This window comes from Hordeum vulgare, chromosome 2H, assembly GCF_904849725.1.
Source record: "Hordeum vulgare subsp. vulgare chromosome 2H, MorexV3_pseudomolecules_assembly, whole genome shotgun sequence".
Lineage (NCBI taxonomy): Eukaryota > Viridiplantae > Streptophyta > Magnoliopsida > Poales > Poaceae > Hordeum > Hordeum vulgare.
The window spans coordinates 3378850-3406260 of record NC_058519.1 but is presented as its reverse complement, the minus strand read 5'-3'; the positions used below and the strand labels follow the sequence as shown (position 1 = coordinate 3406260).

General features: G+C 42.3%; 2 pseudogenes; both read right to left on the bottom strand.

Moving 5' to 3' along the window:
* Positions 1-194: 194 nt before the first annotated feature.
* LOC123431408 lies at positions 195-14059 on the bottom strand (annotated as a pseudogene).
* A 6976-nt stretch (positions 14060-21035) lies between these two features.
* LOC123431406 lies at positions 21036-25206 on the bottom strand (annotated as a pseudogene).
* Positions 25207-27411: the final 2205 nt, after the last annotated feature.

The following is a 27411-nucleotide window of genomic DNA, read 5'->3' as shown; positions in this document are numbered from 1 at the left end:
AAGGATGTGCTTCTAAACCGTCATGTGCTCGATTGTGGGGTCCTGCATGAACCTTGAGATGTAACCTAAGGACAAGGAGAGATCCGGCCTAGTGTGGACGAGGTAGCAGAGCATGCCGACGACGCTCCTATACTCAGTCGGATCCAACGGTTGCATCGAGCTCACCCTGCTCACCTTAAAGCGGGGCTCCATGGCTATATGGCACTCATTTCATCCCTCCATGCCTGCCTTGTCGAGAAAACCTCCGTCCGTTCTACCTCACTCCCGAGCCGCCTTGCAATCCCCTCCTCATTGACAACCCTGCTCAGCCATCCAAGGTCACAGCCGAATGTCATCGTACAACACAACCGCCTGTAGAGAAAAATGCCTATCTTAGTTACTTCTTTGTAGACATCATGCATTACTGTGCGATCCTTCGGCGATTCCGTAGAGTATAACAATCCAAGTTTAAGGAGCCGGAGAGGACATATACTGTGCGATCCTTCAGTGCAAATGTATTGTATTCTTGCAAGTTTGGGATATGATCGACACGCTGATCTCCCGTTTCTGAAGTAAGACCAGGGTGAAGACTGTCTTGGGTTCGTGAAAGTGATGCATCTACATACTTGCGGAGCGTCAAACCATCATTGAACTCTTCATCAATGGATCGTTTCCGTGTTAACATTTACAAAAGAACTATGCCATAGCTATAGACGTCTCCCTTGGTTGACATTTCATTGCCCATGCCATACTCTGCAATAATGTTTTAAAACAAAAAGTTCTTCACCGGAGAACAAAAGTGAAACATGCTAGTATTAATAAAAAAGACACTAGCAACTGACATAATTAGTCATACTACATTTTTTTAACATTATTCAAAATGGGCTTGCAAAACATACTCACCAGGAGGTATGTATCCAGTAGACCCCTTGATCTAACTATGCTTGTTTTGCCACTCCTCCCTCACGATCAACATCCATGAATTAGCCTTGCTAGACCAAAATCACAGACACGTACTGTATCGTCGTTGTGGAAAAGTATGTTGCTTGGTTTCAGATAGTAATGAACAACCGGTGGGATGCACAGGTTAAGGGGGTATTCAAGATCACAAGGAATATCAACTGATATGCATATCGCCGAAGGATCACCCAGATCAAAGCAAGTGCAATGAGAGCTCATAGAGCTATGAGCATAGTAACAACGAACTTGTGTTTTTTTGTGGATGCCGAAGCAAAGCATCTAGCAAACTCTCCTAGCGCATCATTTGCACAAAGGTGTGGGTTTCCTTTGACAAAAGTACAACTTATTTTTGAAAACACTCCACCTATCGGAACCGGTCCTTCCAAGTTGTTGAAGGAAATATTTAGATAGTGCAACGAGGTGAAGGTCTCAAGGAACTCCGGAGTTGTACCAGATAGTTTGTTGTGGAAAAAAATCTAATACTTGGATGCCTTTGAGGCTTGATAGTGATTGTGGACTTCTTCCTTGCAAGAGGTTCCCTTCTAAACAAAGTAATTCCAACAGGACACATTCTCCAAGAATGAACGGGATTCTACCCGTGTAATTATTGTGAGAGATGTTCAAGGAACCAAGGTTTATCAAATTAAACATCTCTTGTGGTATGGACATTGCGAGTTGGTTGTGTGATAAACGCAGGTTGTTTGAATCCACGTTTATATTTTGCAGTTGTGTACAATTCGTCAAGGAGGAGAAGAATGTCTAGTCTCCAGCATCTAGCTGATTTGAGTACAACATCACGTATTCCAAATATGGCAACGAGATGAAAGAAGGAATTACCCCAGTCAAAAGGTTATTTCCAAGATAGATAAACGTCATAACGGAGGCATTTTGTAGCGAGTTAGGATTATCTCCCTCAAAATGATTGACAGACATTATCAACATTTGGATGTTTGGAAGTGTGTTACCCATATCAAGAGGCAGTGTTCCTCTACGATTATTGTTGGCTAGCCCAAGAAAGTTCAATGAAGTTCAATTTTAAATGGAGCGTGGAACTGTTCCTAATAAATTGTTGTAGGAAAAATCGAGAATTTGTAGGCTGGTCAGTTTACACAAATCTGGAATGCATCCTTGCAACTGGTTGTTGGCAAGCAAGAGTGTGGTAAGAGATGAGAGGTTTGCTATCGACGGCGGCATGACTCCAGTGAGGCTATTCCCAGTGAGACTTAAGAATGTGAGGTTCGCATGGAACATGATGAAATGTGGAATTGTACCAGAAAGATTGTTGCGTAGAAGGTGTATTTCGGTGATGGTTGAACTGTTGAAGAGGGATGGAGGGATCACACCATCAATGATATTAATTTCCATGGAAAGGTAACGGAGCGAGGATCTATTCACTAAGGACTGTGGGATCTCCCCATGGAGAAGATTCTTGGAGAGACTAACAAACTCTAGAGCCGGTGAGCTCCCGAGGAGCAACAGACTCTCACCATGAAGTTGATTGTTGCCTAAGTCTAGAGAAAACATGTTTCGAAGGGTACCAAGGCTGAACGGGATGGTACCATTTAACGCCGCGTTGAAGCTGAGGTTGAGGTACCGGAGTCCGGAGAGATAGCCAAATTCCAACAAGACATGGCCGAAGAGGTTGTTGATGGGCAAGGAGAAGTGAGGTTGGAGATACATGGCAGGATCTCACCGGTGAGGCCTTCGGCCTCCATATCCAAGGCCACCACCAACGATTTACTCATCCTTGTCGCGCATGCCACACCGTGCCAAGTGCAGAAATCGGGTGTGGTGTTGTTGTTCCATGTCATGAAAGCTTGGGTTGGACTGTGGAGGTGGGACTTGAGGCACAGAAGAGCATCTTGGTTGGTGTGAGTGCTATTAGCTAGTGTTGCAGCAGACGAAGCATCACCTCTTAGTGAGTGATGTAGTCTCTAACGTCTGCCACAGGACTAATGTTCCACGCAAAGTCAAGAAACTTTCTATGGATAATGCATGATCATGGTCATTGGGCCTATTGGACATCTTGATCATGTGGCACTCGACCACGGACGAGAATAATGCTCAACTCTTGTCATGATGAGGTTTTTCCATAACAGGTAGTGGCCTCCATTGTCACAAAGAATCAACTAATGTGTGCTGACAGCTGAGACATCAGTACGTGGCCATTTCCTTCAGCCTTTTGGACATCTTGTAGCACTGGACAGTGCACCGGGACAATGTTCAATTCTTCCCTGATGTATTAATACGGTGAAGATGGATCCATGACTTGCTAATATAATAAAGGCCCTGTTTGGATCCTAGGGTTAGAGTTAGAGTGGGTTAGATTTGAGCCATCTAACCCTCAAAGATCCAAATAGGTGGGTTAGAGTTGGTTAGATGCATCTAACCCATCCAAAAACTCTAACCCATCCAAGGAAAATTTCTGGATCTCAGTAGTGTGCTTTTTTGGGTTAGAGTAGGTAGGGTCCAGGGAAAGAGAGAGGTCTAAAGTAGCCAAATGATTGAGAAAGAGCATTTATTGTCCATCTAACCATCCCATCCAAACACCTTTAAAGTTAGAGTTAGTTCAGGTTAGTTCAAGGGTTAGAATCTAACTCTAACTCTCACCAGGTTAGAGTATCCAAACAGGGCCAAAGATGGATGGAGGGTAAAACAATCTTTTAGGACTGTACACTTTGAAGGATTAATATTTTGCTTCTTATACCTATAAGTATTGCTATGTTAATGTTTATTAATTTATCGTTTATCAATGAGCATGCATTCATAAGGTTACACCATGGATAACATGTTACATCAGAAATTGTGCTTTTATCATTTACCTCGAGGACGAGCAGGAATTAAGCTTGGGGATGCTTGATACGTCTCTAATGTATTTATAAGTTTTTATTGTTTCATGCTAATATATTATCGTTTTAGAATACTTTTGGGGTATTTATTTACCAATTTATATTATTTTTGAGTACTAAGCTATTGACACAGTGCCCACTGCCAGTTGTTATTTTTGCGTGTTTTGCACTTTGCAGTTTTCCATACCAAAGAGGTCCAATTTCCCTAAAACTTTTTGATGATTTTTTCTGCACCAAAAGAAGACCAACGAGCATCGGAACAAAGCTGGAGGCCTCACGAGGGGCCCACAAGCTATCAAGGCGCGGCCTCGGGGGGCCGCGACCTGATAACTTGTGCCCCCTCAAGGGTAACCTGACTCCATTCTTCAGCTTATAAATTCATATTTACCCTAAAAACCCCAGAAGGAGTCCCAAAACACTTTTTACGCCGCCGCAAGTCTGTGTTTCTACGGAAGGCCATTGGAGCTCCGTTCCGGCACCCTGTCGGAGGGGGGATCGATCATAGAGGACCTCTTCATCAACTTTGCTGCCCACACAATGATGTGTGAGTAGTTCACCACAGACCTACGTCATGTCAGTACCTAGATGGGAATCTCTCCCTTCGAACTTTAATACAATGATCATCGCATCTTCACTTTGATCCATATGATATAATTCCTTTTATGTTGTGCGTTTGTTGGGATCCGATGAATTGTGGGTTTATGTTCAGATTATTCATGATAAATATTTGAGTCACTTTTGAATACTTATGATAGGTTCGTAATTCTCTTCGATCTATTTAAATAGTTTGGCCAACTAGGTGGTATTTCTTCGGTGAGAGAGGTGCGTTGTGGTAGGTTCAGTCTGGCGAGTTTCTATATCCCAGTGACAGAAGGGGACAAGTTGCGTCTTTGTGTTGCTGCTACTAAGGATAAATCGATGGGGTTTATTCATATTGCTTGAGTTTACTTTGTTTACATCATGTCATCTTACTCCATGCATTACTTCGTTTGTCACGAACTTAATACGTAGAAAGGCAAGCATAAAAACACTCTTGAAGTGAAGTAATAGTAACGGGTGCATGCAGGAGTCGGTCTATTTGTTTATGGATGTGATGGCTATATACACACGATCATTGTGCTGGATAGCACATAACTATCCGCTTTTCTATCAATTGCGCAACAATAATTTGTTTACCCACCGTATTTTATTTTTCCATGAGAGATGGCATTAGGGAAAGCTATGGCCCTCGGGTCTATTCACAACATATTAATAAAACCTTCATTATCATGCGGCCATTTACATATTTTTATCTTACTATGTACAATTATCTACACACCTCACTTGCTTGCAAAAATAAGACAACAGGATTGACAACCCTCTTGCCCGTTTTGGGTGCATGTCGTTTTTTCTTTTGTTGCAGCCGCTGAAGACGGTTGTGGTTGATATTCCTATTGGTTCGATAAACCTTTATCTCATAAATGAGGGAAATACTTACCCACTTTGTGCTGCGATAACCTGTTCCTCTTCACCAAGAACCCAACACGGATCACAAGTATCACCGCCTTACCCACGTGGCCGCCGTCCATCGTCCCTCCCCCTGACATGAGGACCCATCCCATCCCGTCCGTCCACCGCCGCCACAGGTAGCCTCCCGTCCACCACAGGTACCCCCCCTTGCTCTCTACCTCTCTTCTTCTTTGCTCTAATTGATAGAACTTGCTTCTAGAATGTAGTTTTTCTTGTAATGAATAGGCAATTTTAGGTATAAAATTTCCTACGAATTCACTAAGAAATGTATTGGAATGGTATATGAGAAATGTTTAGCTATCAAATGTCCTAGGAATTCACTAATATAAATTTGTAGTAAAAATAATAGGTCTAGAAATTTTTAGTAAAAAAAATTAGCTCTAGAAATATTTAGTAAAAAATTAGGTCTATTTGAACATGTGTGTATGTTATTGTAGGGAACAGCTCAGAGTGACCTATGTTTTGACGGAATGTTGATTTATTTCCGTTTCGGTAAATTTCAGGCGCTCGATATGTCTTGTTTTTAGAAAAGGTCATGTCAAAATTTTGGCATGACTTGTGCTAGAAAGTAGGAAATATCGAGTGCCCATGTACGTGACTTGGCAAAATGTAGGCCATTCAGAGGATTCATTTTCATTTTCACATTTTTATTTTCAATTTCACTTGGATGACTAATGCTTATAGGGTTGATTTTCACTCTGTCGAAGCTCTTTGTGTGACCTTTAGTATGTTTTTGATGGAGGGATACCGACTGTTGCCGTGGGGGTCGTTTCCTCTTCTTCTCTTCTTGCGATATATACCTGATACAATGCGCAAGGAGAGAAGAAAAGGTGCGACCATCACCGATGGTCGAAATAATAGTGTGAGGGAGAGAAGAAGAGGAGGAAGTGACCAATATCGACGGTCGAAATATCAGAGGAAGAATCCCAACTATTGTCGTGGGGGTCGCTTCCTCCTTCGTTCCCGTGTGCTAGAAATTTTGGTAATGCACACGGGAACGAAGGGAGGAGTGGTCATGTCCGATGGTCGAAATAGTAGTGTGAGGGAGTGTCCACCAACATACAACATCATATCAGTGTGAGAGAGTGTGCACCATACACACCATGAGATATGAAAGTTTTTCAAGGAAGCCTCCATAGACCGAAACTCAGCCCATGCAGATTTTTCATATATACACACTAATAGTTGTTGTCGATTTTTAATCTTTGAATCATGAAAACAGGAAATGTCGTCTGACGATGAGGGGATACCTGAGCATGATTATTGCGACGACGATCGGGGACTATGCGAATGGCTTCACCTGTGAAACGACATGTTCTTCACCATCAAGCTTGACGAGATTTTTTGATGTTTTTACGGTACACAACGATGACCACTATTTTTGCTTGTTTGTTTTGTGTTTATTTGCTTCAATGTGTAATATCTGCTTTTTACAATTCGACTAGTGCATCCCCTGCCATGCAAGACGGTATATCTTGGAGAAGCTATGTTTCCAAGAAATGGAGAATATGGAGACGAGGAGAGCTCCCCTAAAGACTAAACATGGTTTCAAATTTTTGGTTAAACTATAAAATGCAGTTAATCACTCGCATTTAGGCTGCTCAACTTGGGAAGCTCTAGGCAAGGCATATGGATTTCAGAAGGAGATGAAAATAACCTTCGATATTCGTCTTGAAAATGGTATTGACGGTAATATCAACATTTGGGTGGATGTCGATTTGCTTCCAGTTTTACTTCTATGTGAGTTTGTCAACCATACTTGTTAAGTAATTTGCATTGTCAACCATATCGATTTGCATTGTTAATCCCTACTTAACTTGTTTATTTTTAGTTGACAGCTTATTTCACTAGTAGAAAATAGACCTTACGTTTGGATTATTAGTCCCGATTTGATTTTGAACCCGGACTAATGTGACCATTAGTCCCAGTTCGTGAGGAATGCTTTTAGTCCTGGTTTATTAGTAACCTCTACTCCCGGTTTGTGCTAAGAACCGGGACTAAATAGGCGGTGGCACGGTTTTGTCAGGCTGGGGCCCCTGCTAGTCCCAGTTGGTAATACAAACCGGGACTAGAGACATATATTTAGTCCCGATTTGTATCACCAACCGGGACTAAAAGTATCACTATAAATAGTGCTTCGTCTAGCCCGAACCCCAGCTCTCTATTTTCCCCTTTCTCTCCTCAATTTTCTTCCCTTCCTCGAGTTCATCATCCATTTCCCCCAGATTTGTCAAGATTTGAGGCACCCTATTCAATCCAAGTGTTCACAAAGGTTAGCAAGTTTGTGCTTTGATCTCTCATTGCTAAATGCTCCATAATTATATAGTGATTTGTGGGTTTTAGTTTGGGAGTAATTATGTGGGAGTTTATTTCATTTATATGCAATTTGGGCTCAAATTAACTTCTTAGTTTGCATATGTGTAGGTGTGGTTTACTTAGTGCCTTCCCATCTCCGTCCTAACCACCGTCGATCGCTCGCACCATCTCGTCACCGGCACGACCTTGGCGATCCTCTTGTTCTTATCCTTTTTATTCCAAAAAATCTTATTTTTGTATGATTTAGATAGTTTTCTTACCTGTATGATTTTGTTATACATAGTGCCATGGTGTTGATATCCGTCCCCGTCGGCCCTCGTCCGGTTTATGATTCAGATGTGGTATATTCTCTTTTATAACTATTTGTTACATTTCTCATTTATATGACAATTATGTCCATCAAGTTGAAATAGATACTTTTATCTAGGAGGTATGTGAAGTGGAAATTGCAACCGACCCTCTTGTCAACAAGTTAAATTTAGTTGAAAAAGAAAATGAGTATTTGAAAGAAAAATTGAAAAGAATTGAATAAGACAAGATGAAATTGGAGTTGTATGTTGCCGATGTCGTTGATGATCACAAGATCAAGATGGATGCAATGCGCTTGAAGATTAGAAGGATTAGAAAATATGCACTTAATAAAGAGGCTTGATATCACTATGATGTTGGATCAATTTTTACGTTAGTTGCGATCTTGATCGCATTTGTTGTTGCATTTAAATGCTTTAGCTAGAAACTCTTGTATGTTGTTTTATGAGAATAAGTGTGTATGAACCTTATGTGTGAACCTGTATTAATTTGGTCTTTTTAGTCTTGTGTAATGAAGATGAACTGGTAATGAATGTACGACGACCGACGCTCTCCCCAGTTCAGTAATGGCTTGTAGAGTTTTGTGCGTACGGCTGAGGCAAACCAGCGGGATGGTTTTATGTGTTGTCCATGTGCTGGCTGTAAGAATGATAAAACTTACTCTAAGTCAAGAGTCATTCACGTCCACCTGTTTACGTCCGGTTTCATGTCCGACTATAACTGTTGGACCAAGCACGGAGAAAGAGGGGTTCTAATGGAAGAGAATGAAGAAGAAGAGAATGATGATGGCTATTCTTCATTCCCTGAATGTGATGCTACTACAATGGGGGAAGAAGCTGAAGTAGAGGCACCAGATGAGCCCGTTGATGATCTTGGTCGGGCCATTGTTGATGCAAAGAGAAACTACACAGGTGAAAAGGAGAAGCTAAAGTTGCAGCGCATGTTAGAGGATCACAAGAAATTGTTGTATCCAAATTGCGAAGATGACAAGAAGAAGCTGGGTACCACACTGGAATTGCTGCAATGGAAGGCGGAGAATGGTGTATCTCACAAGGGTTTTGAAAAGTTGCTGAAATTGTTAAAGAAGATGCTTCCAAAGGACAACAAATTGCCCGACAGTACGTATGAAGCAAAGAAGGCTATCTGCCCTCTAGGATTAGAGGTGCAGAAGATACATGCATGCCCTAATGACTGCATCTTGTACCGCGGTGAGGAGTACGAGAATTTGAATGCATGCCCGGTATGATGTGTCGAGCGCTATAAGATCGGCCGCGATGACCCTGGTGACGATGTTGACGTCCAGCGTCCCAGGAAGAGGATTCCTGCCAAGGTGATGTGGTATACTCCTACAATACCACGGTTGAAACGTTTGTTCCAAAACAAAGAACATGCCAAGTTGATGTGATGGCACAAAGACGACCTTAAGAAAGACGGGAAGTTGAGAGTACCCGCAGAAATGGTCAAAGTGGAGAAAAATCGAGAGATAGCAGCCGGACTTTGCAAATGACCCAAGGAACTGTTGGTTTGGTTTAAGTGCAGATGGAATTAATCCTTTTGGGGAGAAGAGCAGCAATCATAACACCTGGCCCGTGACTCTATGTATCTATAACCTTCCTCATTGGTTGTGGATGAAACAGAAGTTCATTATGATGCCAGTGCTCATCCAAGTCCCCAAGCAACCGGCAAACATCATTGATGTGTACCTAAGGCCATTAGTTGAAGAACTTTTATAACTGTGGGATATCAAAGGTGTACATATGTGGGATGAGCACAAACAGCTGGAATTTGATCTACGAGCGTTGTTGTTTGGAACCATCAATGATTGGCCTGCTCTTAGTAATCTTTCAGCATAGTCAAACAAGGGATACCACACATGCACACATTGTTTAGATGTCACCGAAAGTACATGCTTGGATAAGTGTAAGAAGAATGTGTACCTACGACATCGTCGATTTCTTCCGATCAAGCATCTCTTAAGAAAAGAAGGCAAACATTTCAAAGGTGAGGCCGGAAGAAGCCTGGCCACCGTACTGGTGATCATATACTTCATATGGTCAAGGATTTTAAAGTAATTTTTGGAAAGGGTTGTGGCGGACAATCGGTTCCTAATGACGTTGAGGGACACACACCTATGTGGAAGAAGAAATCTATATTTTGGGACCTGCCTTAGTGGAAAGTCCTAGAGGTCCGCTCTGCAATAGACATGATGCACGTGACCAAGAATCTTTGCGTGAACTTGCTGGGCTTCTTGGGCGTGTATGGAAGACGAAAGATACACGGGAGGCACGGGAGTACCCGCAACGTATGCATGATAAAGACGACATGCATCCAAAGCAGTGTGAAGGTCCTGCAAGCTACGCTCTTACCAAAGAAGAGACTGAAACCTTCTTTGAATGCCTGCTCAGTATGAAGGCCCCATATTGCTACTCGTCGAATATAAAGGGAATAATAAATATGACAGAGAAAAAATTCCATAACCTAAGTTCTCGTGACCGCCACGTGATTATGACGCAATTGCTTCTGGTTTCATTGAGGGGGGCTTCTATCAAAAAATGTCCGATCAGGCATTGTGAATCTATGTGCATTCCTCAATGCAATCTCTCAGAAGGTAATCGATCCAGAAATCCTACCAAGGTTACATAATGATTTGGTACAATGTCTTGTCAGTTTCGAGTTGGTGTTCTCACCATCCTTATTCAATATCATGACGCACGTCCTAGTTTACCTAGTCGAATAGATTGCCATTCTGGGCCATATATTTCTACACAATATGTTCCCCTTCTAGAGGTTCATTGGAGTCTTAAAGAAATATGTTCACAACCATGCTAGGCCAAAAGGAAGCATCTCCAAGGGCCATGAAACAGAGGAGGTCATTGAGTTGTGTGTTGACTTTATTCCTGATATTAAGTTGATTGGTCTTCCTGAATCGCGACATGAGGGCAGACTGGGTGAAAAAGGCATGCTAGGAAAGGATTCAGTAATATGTACAAACGGGCATTCTTGGGCACAAGCATACTACACAGTTCTATAAAATTCCACCTTGATGGCTCCGTATATCGAGGAACATATGGATATTGTACGCTCCAAGAACCCGGAGCACTCTGATCCCTGGATCAAACGTACACACATGGCGTCATTCGGCAGTTTGTTGCAAAAACGTCTCATGCATGACCCTGAAGTTGGAGATGACCTGGACTTGCTGGCAAGTCACCATCTTTGACTATATCGACTTTCAAAGGGTACGAGATAAATGGAAATATATTTTACAGGATCGTCCAAGATAAAAAAAGCACTAACCCAAAAAGTATCAGGGTTTTGGAAGAATACTCATCTCTTACAAAGACATTTCATCTTTTTTTTAACTTATTTCAACTCCAGACTTTTTTTGTGCTCAATATGCATCATTCAAAGCCACATCATCAATTTTCAACCATTTGTCACCTCATTTGCTATTTTTCATGCATTTAATGATTTTTGAGCTAAACGACCCTAAATGGAAAAGCGCTACAAATTAACTCTGAAAGGGCTGAAACTTGGCATGATATCATCATTTCACCCACATAGCATGTGCTAAAAAGTTGAGAGGGTTAGGCAAAAACTGGATGCACTTCGTGTATAAATTAGACAATCTTTTTTAAAGTAGCAGGGTTTCGGACGAATACTCATCTCTTACAAAGGCATTTAATTTTTTGAATAACCTAAAAATTATAAAATTTAATATAATGATAAAAAACAGTAATACTAAACATCAGAAAAAATAATGACTAAAAATCTATTTTTAAAGTAAAGTTATTCACAAACTCGTGATTCACAGAAATTTCAAAAAAATACTATGTAAATTTGAAAATTACTAGCACTAACAGAAATTTTATTGGTTTTTACCTATACCAAAAAGATTCATTAAAAAACAATAAATATTCTAGCAGTTATTCCAAATCTAAAAATAGAAACTGTCCTCTCTAGAAAAACAAAACAAACCAAAAAAGAGAAAATAAACCTTTAGTTCCGGCTGGATCCACCAACCGGGACTAAAGGTCCCTTCCCGCGTGGATTTGGGCCGCCGAATATAGACCTTTAGTCCCGTTGGTGGCTACAACTGGGGCTAAAGGTGCCTGCCAGTGTGTCAGGCACCCACCTTTAGTCCCGGTTGAAACCATCAACCAGGACTAAAGACCCTTTATAAAGTGAGTATCGTTCTCCATTTTCTAAGTGAGCTATCGACATAATGATCATTTATTTTTTGCAATCCCCACTTTGTATACAAGAGAAATTGAATTGCTGCACTGTTCTTTAGATGGGCTCCCATTCCTGATAACTTCTTCTAGATTGGTGACCGTTGGGTGAAGTTGTTCCACTGTGAGAATTGAGCTTAAACTTGTAGTATAACTCTGCTGCAGTATCACTATATCAGCCCTTTTAAGATGATCTTTTTATGATTAAGCATTCCAGACCCTTGATCGATTAGAGTACTTTCTGTAGTAGAAAGTACGGTAATAAACATGAGAAAACAAGTATATATGCAACACTTGTGGTTAAAGTTTATATTAACTGTCTTAATGGTTCTTTACCCACTATGTTGAATCGGTGTGCTGTGTGCATAAGTATATATTCGGAATTACTAGTTGTGAATAAATATATTATATATAGTATGTATTGCTGAGTGTGCATAAGTATATATTCTGTATTGCTAGTTGTGAATAAATATATTGTATATATATAGTCTGTATTGCTGTGTGCATAGAATTTCTAGAACTGGTTATGAGCAAAAATTACAAATGTTAATTATTTTATCTGTATGTTGCCTGATCTGCTGCTCATGGGCAGATTCTTGTTATACCAAGATTGTCCTGATTATTCTAAGATTGTAGTTTATTTTTCTCTTGAAGCTAGGTTTCTTTTCAAGCATGTCTAACATCTACATGTCATTCTTGAGATAAATAATATAAGGATATTTTTTGTGTTACATGTGCCCGAACCTATAATCGTTATTATCCGTTGACCTTTTTTTAATTATACGTGGCTCGTTGTCTACAAGCTTATCTATGCATTAGTATTTGATGCTCTATCATGTTAGTTTCCTAGGTCCGCTTTCTGAGCCTTACCATCATTTTATTCTTGCAGGCGGCAATGGCAGGAGTGGCATATTGTGCAAAGGAAGAGGATGAGAAGAAACTTGTGCTTCTCATCCAATCTTTGTATAACTCTCTTGATGTGCGTTTGTGCACTTGTTGGATCTTTTTTCTTTGCACTTGTAGAAGTATTCTGTTGTGCACATGTAAAATTATTTTGATGTGCACTTGTTAGGCGTTGAACCTTGATGTGTAGAGGAGTCGGTGGATGATGTATTGTATTTCATTTGATGTGCTATTGAAATGAAATATATAGTTTATTTGTAATCTTTTATTTTGTTGTATTTGTCTTTTAATGGGTCTATCCTGAGATATGTGTGCTTTTGCAAAATAATGCATCAATCCAAACAAATCAAACATTTTCAACAGTAAAATAAGTATTGGGCCAGGCCCATGTAGGCTAGATTGGTGGACTTGGCTTTGAATTTATGATGATTTCATTTGGTCACTAGCAATGCCACGTCAGCTTCGTCACGTCAGATCCTACGTGTCTCACACAAATGAGTAATGACCAAACCAAAATATTGGTCGATAGAGACCTACGACCAAAATTTTAGGAAGGTCATGTTTGTTCATTCTTGACGGCCAACTATTGACGTTGTAAATTTGGTCAAAAAAGTCAATAAACAACAACAATGACGAATCAATGACCAATATAGGGAGTCATAATTGACCTTATTTCTTGTAGTGTTAGTACCGGTTCGTAGCTCCAACCGGGATCAAAGGTTCCTCCATATAAATCCCCGCGCCCATTTCGGGCCCAAACTCTCCCATTCGACCCCCTGACTCAAATGCCACCCTGCTCGACGCCGCCAGGCTGCCGAATCTCTCCTCGTCGTCGCCACCCCGAAGCCGGACGCTAGCGTTAACTCCACGCGTCCCTCCTACCCGCCGACAAGCCCCTGTTGCACCCGTTCCTCTCACGGCGAGCTCCGCCGGCCTCCTCCCCCTCTCTTTTTTCGATCGCCCCGGCCCCTCGCCGTGCCCGATCGAGCACGGCGGCGCCATGGCCGCCAACCTGCCCGAGCGCTGCGGTGGGGCGCCATGGCTATCATGTCTAATGCTTAGTTGCATGAATATTATGAAATACATTTTCAATAATTATCGTATAATTAGTTCAACATATGATTGTCTATGGGTATAATTTTCTATATCCATAAGACAAATTGTATATTACTTGCACATATATATTCCGGTTATGTACCAAAATTAGTGCATGAGTATCTCACATTCCTTGCTTAAGGTTTTACCTACCATGTGAATTTTCATGAAAGATAGAAACATAATTTAATTAATAATGACATTTAGAAAATAATGGTCAGATATGAAGGTTTAGGACCTTGTCAATTTCTACAAAGGCATAGTGTCACGGTATGACATTTAGAAAATAATGGTCAAATATGAAGGTTTTTACCTACCATTCGATCCCACCCTATTTCCCCTCACAAATTGTTGCCATAGCGTTAGGTAGTACGATGTTCATGTAGATGTTTTGAAATTGTTGCCATAGTGTTAGGTAGTGCAATATTCATAGTGTTAGGTAGTATGATGTTCATAGTGTTCGGTAGTATGATGTTCATAGTGTGATTGCTAGTGAGATTGATGAATTTTGTGATATGTTAGCAAGCAGTTTGTCTCAGTTTGGCACCTTTCTACTCTGATATGAACCTTGCTTCTTAACTAAATCAGGAATAGAAAACATAGGATATTGAGTTTGTTTGGTTACATGGCATGGAAAACAAATGGTTTTTTCCAAGAGGTTAGAGTGGATGCTAGATTCTATATGAAATTATGTTTATATATAGATGTTCAATTCTTTAGATATAGTGTTACGGTTGTTGTTTACGCATTTACAAACATGTTCCATGGATTAGAAGTGAAATTACCACATTAAAACAGGAAATGTCTGACGATGATTACTGAGAGTGTGAATATTGCGGCAACTATCGGGGTTTGTGCGACAGGCCTCACCTGTGAGACGACAGGTTCTTCAGCATCAAGCTTGACGAGACCTTTGAAGTTTCTATGGTACGCAACAATGACAAGTTTTTTTTCCTAATTAAGCATGACTTATGTTTCTTTGCTTCAACGTGTAATTTCTGTTTTATAGAATTCGACTAGTTCCTCTCTTGCCATGCAAGAAAATATGTGTTGGAGAGGCTCGGTTTCTAATACCACGAGAGTATGGAGACGAGGAGAGCTAACCTGAGGACTATACATGGTCACACATTTCTGATCAAAGTAATGAATGCAGTTTATAACACAGAAATAGGGTGCCCAAATTGGGAGGATCTTTGAAGGCATATGGATTTCAGGAGGGTATGGAAATAACTTTCGAACTTCGTCCTGAAGATAATATGCCAGGTAACATAGACATTTGAATGGATGTCGATATGCTTCCAGTTTTACCTCCATGTAAGTTTGTCAACCATGCATATTTGTCAAGTAATTTGCATTCTATATTTAAAAATAGTTGGTGTCCATCCACATACTAAATTGTTAAATTACAATTTATACCTTTCGTTTCTTCGAGTGAATTACGGAAATTAATTGACACGACACACTGCACGTATGGATGACATCTAACTTGGGAGAAGAAGGATGTTTTTATCTACTTTCTTGTTGGTGTCCTGGTTGGTAGGGAGAAATTCCCGTATAATTTGGGAACTGGCCCAAATTATACATTATACATGTCACTAGTGCATAGGTTGAGGGCGGATGACATTCGCCGAAATATCTTGGTAAGAGTTTTCTAATTAAGTATGCTCTATTATTGCATAAATTGTATTGATTACATTGCTAATTAGGTTATTATTATGTTCTTCAACAACAACTCCCTAATGATGTAGTGCCTCTGTTGATGCACCTCAAAGGTCATATGAAAATTAAAAGCCCACCGAGGGCTGAGTTCGATGCTCCATACTCGACTGACCGCAAATAAAAAAGGCTCCAAATTGAAGCATGGAGAGAAATAAATAAGGATCGCAAGCCACAAGTTGGAGACTGTTGGATCTCTGTGCTTCATCATGGAGACATAGGTGTTATTATGTTTTATGACATTATACCTAGGAGCAAGGACTAGGCACTACAAGGAATATGCTAGTACACGCCGCCATTTTTTCGTCGCTACATCATCACGGTTTTTCATTTACGACGATCGCACGACGAAAAACCAAGCGTCGAAAACGGAGCGTCAGAAATGAACAGCAACGACGTTTTGGTCAAAATCGTCGTAACTTGTTGGGACCCCGATCCTAAGCCATAGGAATCTAGCCTGTAACACATCGCATCCCTTTGTGGTCTCACGCACGGTTAACTACACGGCTGCAGCCTTACCTTAGCCAGGACCGTTTGCGTCTTTTGACTCACGTATGCGATAGTGTCGCTAGCAATCCAATGTCAAAGAACCCGGATCGACATGTCTAGTCATAAACCAAAGTGGCAGTTCCGCACAAGGACAGACATACATGACCCAACAAAGCAGGTGTCGGTCATCAACGAACGTAGACGAGTCGTAGCAAGCTACAAGGACTCCATTACGTCGCGTGACATTTCCCCAAAGGGGACAGACACAACAGCTAAGAAGGACACATGCCGGTCAACCAATGTGTCCGGAGCAGTAGCGAACTACCAAGGCTCGTTGGATCACAAAGGGGCATTTCCTTGTAAGGAGTGCTACTAAAGTTCACGACTAGGTATTCGAACCCCATACATATCAAGTAAGACACACGTACGCATGGCATACCGATATGTATAGATACATCGATGGCATCACAACATAACCATAACCATACAAGCTTTATTTAAGAGGCTCGGAAGAGCCACACACATAATATTACACAGTAAGGGTCTCACGACCCATAATAGCAGTCATACAATACAAGCCAGCGGAAGAGTTATAAACTGTCTGGGTACAGACAGGGCAACTAGTAGGCACGTGGCCTGACTATACTACAGAGCCGACGTAGGGCCAGATCGTAGCTGGGACACCAGCTACTCGTCGTCGTCGATGTCTATGAAGAACCCTCCATTAGGGTCATTAGCAACCTCTGCAACATTTATTAAGCAAACAAGAGTATGAAGGTACTCAGCAAGACTTTAGGAGATCTAACTACTCATGCAAGGTATCAAAGAGTATTGTGGGGTTTCATGCGGGAAGCCAACATTTGACTCGTGGCTAGACAACTTGCATTTTTTTTTAAAATTTGACAACTTGATTTCTCGCACACGAGTCCACTAACACCACAACAATACACTATCGTGGAATCATTCCGTCTCCATACGGAAATGCCGTCCACGACACTCACGCTTATCTTGACAATTTTATGAGTAGCCATTGAAGTTATCTATGAACAACATATGTCTCCAAGTAGTCCATATCCGCGGACGCGGCTATTCGAATAGATCATAACCCTGCAGGGGTGTACTTCGTCACACACGCTCCCGCCACTTATCGCCATGTGCACGTCATGCACCTCGGCAACCTTCAAGCGGAAGCCCAGCGAGGGAGTCGGCCACGACCGTTAACCACACTAGTACCTAGTCCAGGTTTATCGCCTATCTGAGAGTAACCCGTACGGAAGTCCGGCCGAGGTTTCCGCCACGGCCTCAAACGATGTGCGCAGGGTTCCCAAGCCCACCATCCGGGTGCCACTTGGTACACCGTGCCACTGCCTACCGCATCACGGTCCACCTCTCAGGTCAGCACCATGCACGGCCTCCAGCATTACTATAAACACCAGAAACTACTTGCAACTCCTGGACCGAGTACTACGCGATTAATAGGCCGAGCGGGGTCATATTTCAGGGCCCAGCATGTGGTAGTATCTAGTCTTGGATTACATACACGGAACTCAGTTCCTAAGGACGGTTCCAATGAAACAACCCGCCATGTACTCCTACACAGCCTTTCACCGGTACCTTTACCAAATGAAGTTCAACACACAACCTTTGCTCACCGAACACATTCCACATTTCTGTTCATCTCCCAGATGACAGACCATACACAACTCTAAGCATAGCATGCATAGCAGGATAAGGCACATCATAGCTCAAGCAACTACCATGTATGCTAGGTTGCAAGGTTCGGCTATTTACTGTGACAAGGTTAAGTCATGCAAAGGAAGTGGGTCCAACTATCATGGCAAAAGCAGTTGAAGCATTTGATCCTAATGCAATAAATAGGTGAAGGAGCAAGAACATAGGAGTTATCGGGATGATCAAAAGGGTTGCTTGCCTTGTTGCTCAGAGGAGGAACGATATCCGTCAGACGGATATTCGGTGGAATCCGGGGGTGCAGAGCCTACCGAAATGAATGGCAACATTCAATAACAATCATATGCACTCAAAATGATGCATGAGCATGGCATGAGAATGCAAGGTGATAAGTTATTATTTTCAGCATGTAATAGGTTTAGAGTTGATTTGAATCACATTCGAATAGCAATTCAAACGGGGTATTCTCGGATACCGGTTTAATTGATTCGACCTGATGCTCAGATCAACTTGATGTTAACATGCATGAAATGTCATGTTATGGTACTGATTTGTAATTAGGGCAGTGTGTGATCATTGCATATATAATGAAATTTGAATATTTTTGCAAATTCCATTTATAAAGTGATTAAAAGAATTGAATTATTCCTTATTTCAGAATTTAGGGTTCTGTAACTTTTTCAAACATAGTTGAAAATAGCATAATCAGAATCCTTGAATTTTTATGATACTTTTTCGTATATAAATTATTTTCATTGGAGTTATAGATTAATTTCTATGTTTTTTACAAATTTTAGCAATTTCCTGAATTAGTTTTAAACTGGAAATTCCATTTATTGCATCAGGCTGACGTCAGCAGGTCAGCCGACCTGTTCAGGTCAAACCTGACAGGGGGGCCCCACTGGTCAGCTTCTCTGGGACTAATCCCGCGCTGACCAGCCCTAACTGAGGTTTGACTTGGCCTTGGGCCCACTTGTCAGCGAGTGATTAAGTCACTAATCGGCTGGGTTAGCTTGCCACGTCGACCTCCACCGGCGGCGAGGTCGTCCTCGCCGGCGGGAAGCCTCCGGCGACCACCAGCATGGCGGAGGGGCTCGGGAACGGCGCACAGGGGGCCAAATGCTGCGCGGAGAGCACCAGAGGAACGACACGTCTCCCGCAGCTTCATTTCTGCGCCTAGCCGGGGCTGATCTGGCCGGAGATGACGCCGGCGACGAGCTTGGCGGCGGCCAAGGCTCGGGCGTCATCGGGGTCTTTGAATCAGAGGGATCTACGCTCGATTCTTAGCTGCTACGGCATCTACGCGTCGTCCTGGAGCTGTTGGTGCCCTCGGAAGGACGAGCTGGACATCGGAGGGCTACCGGCGACGAGCGGCAGCGGCGGTCCTCGTCGGGCTCCGGTGAAACTAGGGCTAGAGGAGGGGATCGACGGGGAAAACTTAGGGGAAACGACCGCATGCTCACAGGGAGTGCAGAGCAGAGCTTAGACGGCTCGGGGAAGGCCTGGGGGCGACGAATCGACGGGAAAGGTCCGGCGGCCGGAGGAGGAAGACGACGGCGTTGCGGGCGTTGCAGGGCTCGAGGAGGCTTCGGCTTCTGCAGAGACGACCAGGGCGACGAGGCGGAGCTAATGGCGTGCTTTGGGAGGGGATCCTATGGCCAGGGGCACGGGCAGCTCGAGCTCGAGCTCGGCTCTAATGGGGGCAGCAGGGAGAAGGAGGGGATCTGGGAGGAGGGGAAGAACCGAGGCGGGGAATGGATAGGGGAAGCTCTGGGGAGCTTATCCCCGTCGTCGCCAGCGCGAACCGGCGGCCAGGCAGGCACGCAGGTGCGTGGCCGCGCCGGAGGAGGCGGCGGCCACCTCCTGCTGCCTACTGGCGCGAGGGAGGGGACGATCGGGGAGATGGGCCGGGCCAGGCTTGGGCGACAGGTAAGTCTTTTTTTCATTTCCTCTGTTTTTGTTTTTCTGTTTTGCTAATTATTGTATTGCTAATTAATTCAGCTTCAAAACAAAAAGTAAAAACTATTTTAGACCTCCTGAAATATTTGTTACAATATCCCCACTCATTTCCAAGGTTTTCAACATTTTTGGAAAATTATAGTTTCTGATTTCAATTTTTAAATTTGAAACCAGTAGCTTTTGCATTTATTTAAAATTCTTAAAGTGTCAAGAAAATAGTTTTCTCCAATGCTCATTTACTTTCATGATTTATCAGAAAGTTTGAACATTTCTTGAGGCCATTTTGGGTTCATTGATTTTGAACTAGTTGAAATTTCCTTTAATTGAAATGGTGGCTAGGGTTTTGAGTTTTTCCTTTGCCACTTTGTTGTTTTTGTTGAAACTTCTTAGATGCAATTGCAAAGAAGACATGAGCACAATGCTATCTTGCTTAAGGGTTAGGGATGTGACATAACTTTACGACGATTCCTGGATTGTCGTAACCTTTACGACGATCCTAAATCATCGCTGACAATCAAACACAGTCCTACGTGGCAAAATTACGACGAAATCAAAACGTCATGGCTGAAATCAGCCCAACCCATTTCAATTGATCACATGGGCTCGTTTTATTTTTTTTGGGCTTTTCTTATTGGGCTTCTTTTGGGACTTGGCCTATTTTCAGCCACTTTAGTTTTTTTTCGAATTTTTTTATCATTCTAATTTGGGCTTGCCTTGGACTTTTCATGCCCAAATACATTTGATCCATTTTCAGTTTTGGGCTTTTTTCATTTTTGAATTCAACAACTTTTTTTCCAGAACTTGGTTTCACTTCTATTTGTTGGGCCTTTTTCAACAAATTATTTGTCCAATATTGAATGCAACACTATTTCATATTCAAATCAAGAAAACTCCAAGTCGAATTAAAATCATCCATCATATAACATCACATAATACATCTCCCAGGTTTACATAACACAATAACTCATCTGATTCACAGTTGACAATCAGATACCAATTTTCACAGCTCAAGGATCAACCCAGAAGAATCTCAAAAGATAATACAGAAATTAGCACTCGCTGTGAAGAAGTCATCCTGCTCTTGCTTCCCCACTCCTAGTTTTGCATCCCTGATACCAGCTTTTATGGGCTCTAGTATACCTGCATCCAAACAAAGTAATGTATTGTTGAGGCACAGGAACTAGATGGCAATGCTAAATTGTAAATCGTCTTTCGAAGAACAAAATATCATCTCAGGTGAAACTGTAGTTTAAGTTTAAACAAAATATGAGGCAGAAATAAAAGAAAATGTTCACATGTTCAGTAATATGAAGTAACAAATATACTCTCGTTACCAATGTTGGCGAGAAAACTGCTGCAGATTAATCTTCTCTGGGTTCTTTTAGAGTAGAATAAAGCTACAGTATGTGTTGTGAGCCTGTGATGGTGGCAGCATACTTATGTACTTCGGAGCATTAAAAAAGACAGAGACACTCTGACTGGAACTTGCTTTACATTACCACCACCGCACGAGATCGCAACTCACCACCGAACTGGACTATAGGACATGCATGAACTATAGAGTATGCGTACACAACAGCACTACACCAATTAATTTGTAAGCATTGTCTGCTATTGGATCGATAGCCACTATTAACAAGTCAAAATCCCTCCCAGCATAAGTATATAACACGAACCATTACCAAACCGTGTAGCATGCAGTGATAAAAAAGGCCCAACACAGAGTTGCAAGAGACCAAAATCATCCACATGATATATCAGTCGTCGTTCATTCACAAAAGAAAAAATTGAGATTACGGCAGGCACCATCACCACAGCCCCAAACCCAACCCAAGAAATTTCCATGGCACGATGGCCAGTATACAATTACCACAGCTCGATGGCTGTGGACGAGAGTAAGCATGCATAGGAAAGGAAGCGAGTGGCTCACCTAGGCCGTAGTCAGAGAAGAAGTATTCACCGGAGGCGTCGGAGGAGGAAGGGGGCTCCAAGGAGAGCAGGAGTGATTTTGCACCAGCTCCCAACTCCGATACGGCCTAGCAAATAATAGAAATTGTTGAGCTACATTTGATCAGGTAGCATAGCAAAATAAAAGAAGTGCACATTTTTAAGCTAGGATAGCAAACAACTGACAACCAAACATAGAGCAAGACTGCAATACTTGTTGTTTCTGACAAAACAGAAAGACATTTAAACAGAGAAGAGATGTAGCAGGGAGCCATCACATGCATATATAATATATACTCCCTCCATCGCATAATGTAAGACGTTTTTTGACACTACACTAGTATCAAAAACATCTTACATTATGGGATGGAGGGCGTAGGGGATAAATAAATGAGCTAAGAGTCAACATATAACTTGGTAGCAAGTGATTTGGTGCGCTCTCTAAGTAAAGAGCATGAAACTAAGAGAGGACACCAAACTTGTGAGCAATCTTATCCATAAAAATATAAGATCCAACTACTGGCGCCAACACGTCAGCCAACTACCAGCGCCAACACAACCAAGAAACGTGAAATAATATCAAATCGCTTCCATGTGAAAGAAAAGGGACCGATCTATGCATTGCCGATCGATCTATGCATTGTCGATCGATCTCTGCACCTTAAGAATTATTATCATCCTACAGAATCATATCCCTTTGTTCCGCCAAAACTAGAGCAATCACGAACTATATTATATGCAAACAAAGAATAAACAATCAAATAGCCAGATCTTCTAGTTACCAGTAGACTGATATGCACATATCGTTAGGTACTCTCACAGTTTATAAATTTGTGCATTATTCCAGAATATATCACCTCTACTCCGAGCAGAATACAATATGATTGCTGGCATCCATCCACAATCCCCTTGATGACCTATGAAAGTACAAAACAAAGTTACAGTCAAAGACAGATAGATATCATCCTCCATGGGCAGAAGATAGATAAAATGAGCAAGAGCAAGAACTACTGTGTTAAATTTAGCATTACCAAGCCAATTTTGAGGGAAAATGGTGTAATAATGCTAGTAGGCAGTAGTACATGAATTAGTATTACTGCAGTATTACTGCAGAATTTCCTTTGTTAGCAATAACTAACCTTTTTAATGATCTTCAGTCAAGCTGTGTATGTATAATACTTCTGTAGCCTTCCTTCTGTAGACACACAGTAAAAGTAAGAGCTTAGTTTTGGCGAGATGATTGGCGACCAGTTGAAACTAATCAGAATCAACTAGGAACAATGTTGCGAAGATTTTTAAAGCACGATTTGGGTTTTGAGTTTTGACTCCTAATTAAAGAACATACTGTGTATTTTGTTTCTGGCTTTCCCCAGCCACTCATGTCAGGGCGTTACCTTCCAAGTGTATGTGCGCCGGACAATGCAACAATTTCCTGCACAAACACCTCAAGTTATCAATAACACAAGCGAGCAGACATGATTTTTTTATAAATTCCTCTGCATCATCCCACACCTTGTCATCAAGGCCCATCCTATAGAATACATCCCTAAGGTGTTCAGCAGGTATGCGTGGACCAACGTCTGCATAACATTCATAGTTGAAATCAGCCAATTTATTCACCTTGATAAGTACTCTCTCAAATTATGAATTCAGACATTTAAACGCACAAGAAGACATCGCTGTTAAAATGATGAATTTGTCAGAAGCACTAACCAGGAAGCCTCCCCTCAGGTGGACACTGCTCCGGTGTTGTGATATCTACCCGCCCATACTTCATGGGAAGTTTTGGGCCATCGGCTTCCTGGAATGAGATTGACAAAACAAATTAGCACATTCATATAACCTGCTGGTCATCTGTCAGAATGACCAAGAAGATAATTCAGCAGAGAAAAGGCAGAAACCTCAATTTCTGTAGCACTCGCCAACTGGAACAAATCCGCATAAGTGATACCTGGGTATTTGTCCTTGATTGGTTGAATAAGCTTTAAAGCATTAGTAAGACCTGGCAACAAGACATCCAAGTATGTTAGCTAGTACTCTACAGCCTACACACTTGCGAGGGTACAAGGTTTGAGGCTCATAATTAGTCTGACAAAATACCAGCATTGGCTCCATGACTCAACTCGGGATCAAATCTTAAGCTTCCGTCGGCTCCACCTCTCTGTGGCCACTCCTCGATATTTTTGTCATAAGTACCTGAATCATGCCATCCCAAACGGACCTGGAACATAACAGAAAGTTTTAACACCTGCATATGATGTGTGACGACATGTATATATGATGATCGGAATTTTTAGGTTTGTGTCCTAGAATTGACGATATCCTCCGTTCACTCATTTTTTTCTTTTGCAAGAAGAGACTTGTTTCATATCATTTGATGCATCACAATTATGCCTGTACATGAGCTCATCTTCATCAGGTATCAATCAATGGCATTGCACCCTTCACTCGTGTAAGTCAGTAAGTGTTAGGGAGCCTCTCCTCGATTCCTACTGGGATGTTGTTTGCAGTCTCAGTGGGCTCAGCAAAATTAGTAAATTACTCCGAGGAGGCAGTGGGCACGACATCGAGGAAAATGAGGTTAGCCAGTGTTTTTCGTGGCCTTCACACATTAATTAGTTGTTTTTACTAAAGAGAAAACAGGCTGCGCTTGGACGCACACGAGACATTGCTTGGTGGCGACAACGGCCAATTGATCCAAGGCGAGCACACTAATCCATGATTCCGAGCATTGACCATGTGGCCATTAGCTATGTGAACCACTCATCTCAACTCCTTTTGATAGCAGCTTCGATGATGCCAAGATTCCAAGAAGCAAAACACACACAGGCCAACCTCGTGCTCCATCCAAAAGACACTGGCACGGGTGGCTGCGGCGTGGTGCACCAACTGTTTTCATCGTCGTCACCCGTCCGTTGGATCAATGCGAGGCGGCAGCCGGAGACCATCACAATGCCCAGTCTCACCGGCAGCAGCGGACGAGCGTGTCACTGCTTTTGCGCTCATAAAACGGCAAGTGAAGAGAACTTTGGAGCGGTACAGATGAAATTTTTGATGCGGTCAAGCTTTATTCAGTTTGTTAGCAGGAAAGGAATACGATGATGGATTTGCAACCTGGAGGTAGTGCTGAAAGCATGTATATGTAGAGAGAGAGAGCGAGGAGGTACCAGGATGGGGTGGCAGTAGGTGGTTTTGAGGATCTCCTTGATGTCCTCCCGCGCGCTCTTGAGCTGTGCGGCATCCGACGCCGCCATGCATCGGAGCACCCGCAGCCGCGGCACCACCCCGGCGGCGCCACCGCACGCTCTCCTCGCAGCCTTCCTTGCGCAGTTGAATAGAACCAGGTAAGGAAGCAGCTCGGTATGGGTAGGGTCCAATCGAACCGGATGTGCATGAAGAGAACCGACCTGTGAGAAGCGCGATGGCGACGGGCAGAGGCGGAGACCCACGGAGGCGACGGCGACGGACGAAGCGGAGGGGCAGGCGGGAGGAGCTGGCGGCGGCAGGAGCTGACCTCTATCTGGCCACAGGATCTGACCCCGTTTTTCTTCGGGGCGATGCCCTCCTCGGCGCCAATGCCGATCGTCTCGAGGGCGCAGTGGCCATCATGCCACCGACGTCGTTGCCCTCCTGGGCGACGGCCTCCACACGGGCGGCGCAATCACTCTACGGGGTACTCCTCTCCGCGTCGCCGTCGCGGCCGCCCCGGGTCAGATCACGGCGGCGGCTAGGGTTGGGCGATCCGTATCGGGTGGGAGGGAAGCAGATGGGAGAGGGAATGAAGGGGCGGAGGGGCGGCGGCAGACGGACCTGTCGATCTAGATCGGGGGAGAGAGGGAGGCGGCGGCTAGGGTTCGCGTAGACAGAGGAAGAGGAGGGCACGATGGGTTGGATGAGGTTTGCTGCGGGTGGATGGATGGATGGATGGGTGGATGGATGGATGGATGGATGGATGTGTGGATGTTTGCCATGTCAGCGATCCATGTCAAAACTCATTCCACCAATCACACTTAAGCTTGTACAATTTTTTCTTTTTCTTTTGTTTTTCTTATATTTTTCATCCTCTTATTCAGGGTAAACATATAGTTTGTCATAATTAACCAATATTATGCATATGTGTCTACTTTGGGATGACAAACAATGTGATTTGGGATATTTTCGATTTCTTATAATTTTTGTGAAAACAGTTTGTCAGAATTCAACTTTTTGTGAAGAACCTACCAAATCTTTCTTATAAATTTGAACCGCACCATTTTTCAAAAATATTAGACCATAATTTATGCGCAATTGGCCAAATGGTTACATGTCAAAAGTGAGTTTTCATTTTCTTTCGGAAAAAAAATTCATTTTTCATTTTTCGGGTGCCGAAAAATGATTAATCTTATGGTCAAATTAATGGCATAGTTTGTTCAAATGATGTGATATTCTTTGGATGGAAAATTCATTTTTCATTTTCTCTGGACACAAATTTTATTTTCCATTTTTGGAGTATCCAAAATGAGTTTTTTTGTAAAGGACCTACCATATATTTGTTGCAAAATTGGACCAACCCAATTTTCTAAAATACTAGGCCACATTTAGTATATTTTGAACAAAATAGGAAAATGAATATTGCTGAATTATTTTTGAACCATGGAAGGAAGGGTTTTCATATATTTGAGGAATATATGACCCAAAGTATTTATGAGAATTTTTTGAGATTTTCTCAAATGATAGAATAGTAGGTTGCTTCACAAACTAGGGTGAGGTGGGATGGACTGGACCCACGAGTGACATGTCAACATAGTTAGAACATGTTACGACATTTTTATAATCGTCGTAAAAGTTATGACGATCTCATCTTATGCGGTTACGACATTTTTGACTCACATCGTCGTAATTTATATGTAGATTTGATCCCCTCAAGGTTTACGACAATCTCGGATGAAATCGTCATAGATTTATGACGAATTCATCAACGACATCTTAAAAAACGTCATGTATGAGCATATTTCTTGTAGTGAGGTCTTATGAGAGACAAGTTTTTCTTGTTTATATTAACTTGGCATGATCGATTAGGATGCATGATGACTATTATGATGTTTTTCTGCTTTATGAGATTTTAACTTGGTATATGATTAAGATGATGATGAGTTGTTAGATGAGTACGTAAGGTGATGATGAGTTATATGACATAATATTTGATTAAAGTGGATGGATGCTCGTGATCGATATATGAAACCCCTAAACCCCTCCTTTCAGAAAAAAATAAACACCCAACGTAAGGCTGCATTTTAGTCCCGGTTGGTTTGGTGCACCCAATCAGCCACATGGAAGGGTATTAGTCCCGGTTCATGGCAAACCGGGACTAAAGGGGGGGGGTCTTTAGTCCCAAGTTAACAGTCCCGGTTGGTGAACCGGGACTATAGTCCCTTACCAACCGGGACTATAGCCCCGTTTTCTACTAGTGTTTCCTTTCT